The following is a 4,308-nucleotide window of genomic DNA, read 5'->3' on the forward strand; positions in this document are numbered from 1 at the left end:
TTCGCACAGCGCAGAACAAAATCACTTGTACAGGCCCCTTCTGCAAAAGCATTACCGCTACAGAAAGCAGTGAAAAGGTGAGGCAGTGTGCAGTCCCCCCTGACCCTTCACAGCCCTGATCGGCCACGATCGGCCAAGGACCTCTCTATGAGAGCTGAGGGTGGAATTTTTCTGGACCTCAGTAACTTAGGGAGACATGGCTAAAGGGATCCTCAATCAACGGCCCAGCCTTTGCTCTGTGGCCTGTCCGGATATGTCTGTTCTCCAAATTACCTGCCGCTGCCCAGGTGTCAGCTGGTGAGATGGAATGACCTCCCAGGAAGCACACTGGCAGATAATTTGCATAGGCACACCCCCTCTCCCTCTCCTTAGCCCTGCTTGCTCCACAGTAGCAAGTATCTGGGGAAAATATAGTGGTCGAGGTGGGGTAGCAGTAACTAGCAACTCTGAGAAAGTAAATCTGGGACACTTGGCGACCTGTGGGCAACAACTGCAGAGCTCAGTGCCCAGGACTTTGTGGCACAGGGAGGAGGTCTGTGGGATTTCAGTAACTTGGAGACATGCAACCTGGTCGGGAGTGCTTCAGGTCTCCTTCCTTGCATGTTCCAAGCAACTCAACAAAGCATCAACAGGCTGGGATACCAACCACAGAGCCCCTTCCCACTTGATTAAAAGGCCAAAATCTTTTCCATGCAAATACATAGCCCCCAAATACCATATTTTCTTTGTTTTCTCTCTCTCTGTCTCTCTCTCCTCCCTCTCTCCCTCCCTCACTCACTCCTTCCCACCCTCCCGCCCTCTCTCTTCCCCCCTACCCCCCCTCCCTCTCCCTACCATTAATTTTAGGTTTTCATGCACTGCAGCACATTGTCACAATGGTATTTCACAATGGGACTTTTTGAAAGTTACAGAAATCAAAAAAGAAATCAACCAACTAAAAGCAGCCAAATCCGGAGTACACTGCTCAGCCCCAATTAAAGATTAAGGCCCTGAAGCAAGTAAAGCTGTGGTTCAGAGCGATGTTTGCAAACAGCACCTTAAAGCAGTTTACGCTGGAGTGCACAACAAGGAGGAAAGTGATAATACTGAGTTTGGTAGAATGGGATAAAAAAAAAAAAAAAAAAGAAGCGTGCCACTTCTAAAAGTACAAGTCAAGAAACTGAAGGGGACAGGGCTGTTCATTCAGTCAAGAGGACTCACAAGTAAAAGGCTCCTGAGGCATTAGTGTTGAATTTGGCGCAAAATGTATTGTGTTGTCGTGTAATATGAATGAACATAAAATGTCAATCTTCAATAAAAAAAGATATATTAAAAAATAAAGACTTGCAAATTAAGAAAGTTTCTGTCCAGACATGTGCCTAAAATAGTGAATGCTTTACGAATGTGCGTGTCATCCTTTAGAGCAGGGGCCAATTTAATTTTCCCATTATCATTCCAATATTAGTACATGTGTTGCAGAAGCAAGCGCAAAGGGAGAGTCAATCAAACCATTGATTAGGACCTCTGGTCAAAGGTTTGCCATACCAAATGTCCTTATGTCAGAGGGCAGAAAGTCCAAACACCATTTAGATATCGGGTGATATGAAATGAAGAGGCAAACAACAATGAATAAGCATTCTTTGCTGCTGTATTGATCTGGTCCTAAAGGGTTTTAGTTTAATGCCAATTATATTTAAAGATATAAAGATTAATGCTCCAGGGTGCTTGCAAAATGACACCCCCTCCCCATCACAATGGCTGGCTGATGCAAGCCTGAGAGCATCACAACAGACCCATAGACATGAGAAAAACTCTGTACCTCTGAGTGTATGTGGGCCCATGGCTGTAACAAGGACAAGGCAAGAACAGGAGGTGGCTTAAAGCGTCAGCACCAGAGGCTGTCCGATTGAGCCCTGTAAGCAACAGATGTTGGACCATCCTTTAAAGGATTCTCAGGCTGATTTCAATTTTAACTTTGCAGCTGATTTAAGGATTGCTCAACCTTCGACCCACGTCTAGATTGCAAGGATAAGCCCTGGAAATCTTGTACAGCTTGTACTGGTGGGAGATGATGTGACTTTATCAACTGCAACGGGATATGAGGCATGTGTGCCACAAAAAGCAGGTCTAGGATTTTTTAAAAGAAAGCCGCTTTAAGAAGGGAACTTTGGGCAACCCCACTGAGAGCAAAAATATGACACAAAAGGTAAGGGGTTCAGTGGGTCAAATGATAGCACATTTGACTGTGAGTCAGTTTATTGTAAGTCCAAATGCTACCTGCTTTGAAATTTTCCAGGCTTTTTGTCTCATTTCTTAACAGATCCATTCCTATGTACCTCTGTGCTTTGAACAGAGTTTTCATTGTAAGGGAGGGACATACAGTATACCTTCCTGGGCAGGGAAGACTCTATGTAAAAGCAAGAGTAGCAGACAGCTTAAAAGAATCACCAGCAGGACCCTCTAGACCTTCCCCAAAAAACATAAAATGATTTCTCTGCATACATGTGCATTGAACAGCGCAAGTAGTTTGGTTAATGTCAGTGGATAAATGTCACTTTCCCACAGTGCAGAACAAAATCTCTTGTACAGGCCCCTTCTGCAAAAGCATTACCACTGTAGAAAGCAGGGCAGGTGAGGCAGTGTACAGTCACCTCCGACACTTCACTCCTCTGATCGGCTACGATCGGCCAAGGACCTCTCTATGAGAGCTGAGGGTGGAATTTTCTGGTCCTCGGTAACTTAGGGAGACATGGCAAAAGGGATCCTCAATCAACGGCTCAGCCTTTGCTTTGTGGCCTGTCCATATATGTCTGTTCTCCAAATTACCTGCCGCTGCCCAGGTGTCAGCTGGTGAGATGGAATGACCTCGCAGGAAGCAAACTGGCAGATGATTTGCATAGGCAAACCCCCTCTCCCTCTTTCTTAGCCCTGCTTACTCCACAGTAGCAAGTATCTGGGGAAAATATAGTGGTCGAGGTGGGGTAGTAGTAACTAGTAAATCTGGGGTGCTTGGCAACTTGTGGGGAACAACTGCAGAGCTCAGCGCCCAGAACTTTGTGGCACAGGGAGGAGGTCTGTGGGATTTCAGTAACTTGGAGGCATGCAACCTGGTCGGGAGTGCTTCAGGTCTCCTTCCATGCACGTTCCAAGCAACTCAACAAAGCATCAACAGGCTGCTATACCAGCCACAGAGCCCCTTTCCACATAAAGAAAATATGGTATTCGGGGGCTATGTGTTTGCATGGCAAAGATTTTAGGCTTTTAATTGTTTTCTCTCTCTCTCTGTCTCTCTCTCTCCTCCCTCCCTCCCTCCTTCCCATCCCCCACAACCCCCGCTCCCTCTCCCTACCATTAATTTTAAGTGTTCCTGCACTGCATCACATTGTGACAATGGTATTTCACAATGGGACTGTTTGAAAGTTACAGAAATCAAAAAAGAAATCAACCAACTAAAAGCAGCCAAATCCGGAGTACACTGCTCAGCCCCAATTAAAGATTAAGGCCTAGAAGCAAGTAAAGCTGTAGTTCAGAGCGATGTTTGCAAATAGCACCTTAAAGCAGTTTACGCTGGAGTGCACAACAAGGGGGAAAGTGTTAATACTGAGTTTGGTAGAATGGGATAAAAAAACAAAAGCAGCGTGCCACTTCTAAAAGTACAAGTCAAGAAATTGAAGGGGATGGGGCTGTTCATTCAGTCAATAGGACTCACAAGTAAAAGGCTCCAGAGTCATTAGTGTTGAATTTGGCGCAAAATGTATTGTGTTGTCGTGTAAAATGAATGAACATACAATTTCAATCTTCATTAAAAAAGATGTATTCAAAAATAAAGACTTGCAGATTAAGAAAGTTTTTGTCCTGTCGTGTGCCAAAAATAGTGAATGCTTTACGAATGTGCGTGTCATCCTTTGAAGCAGGGTCAAATTCAATTTTCCCATTTTCATTCCAATATTAGTACATGGGTTGCTGAGGCACATAGGAATGGATCTGTTAAGAAATGAAACAAAAAGCCTGGAAAAATGTTGAAACAGGTAGGATTTGGACTTACAATAAACTGACTCACAGTCAGATGTGCTATCCCTTGACCCACTGACCCCCTTGCCTTTTGTGTAATCCTTTTCCTCTCAGCAGTGTTGTCCAAAGTTCCCTACTTAAAGAGACTTTCTTATACAAAAGATCCTAGACCTGTTTTTTATGGCCCACATGCCTCATATCCCGTTGCTCTTGATAAACCCACGTCATCTCCCACCAATACAATCTGTAAAATATTTCAAGGGCATAGCCAAGGAAATTAGACGTGGGCCGAAGGTTGAGCAATCCTTAAACCAGCAG

The 4,308-nt window shown here is 44.6% G+C and overlaps 1 non-coding gene across 1 annotated transcript; it reads right to left on the reverse strand.

Moving 5' to 3' along the window:
- Positions 1-1,359: 1,359 nt before the first annotated feature.
- On the reverse strand, positions 1,360-1,466 carry LOC138567999 (U6 spliceosomal RNA). The gene has a single exon (XR_011302376.1). It is a non-coding gene; the product is annotated as a U6 spliceosomal RNA (small nuclear RNA).
- Between the last annotated feature and the right edge of the window lie 2,842 nt (positions 1,467-4,308).

Source organism: Ambystoma mexicanum, chromosome 2p (assembly GCF_040938575.1).
Source record: "Ambystoma mexicanum isolate Mex_15411 chromosome 2p, UKY_AmexF1_1, whole genome shotgun sequence".
NCBI classification, from domain to species: domain Eukaryota; kingdom Metazoa; phylum Chordata; class Amphibia; order Caudata; family Ambystomatidae; genus Ambystoma; species Ambystoma mexicanum.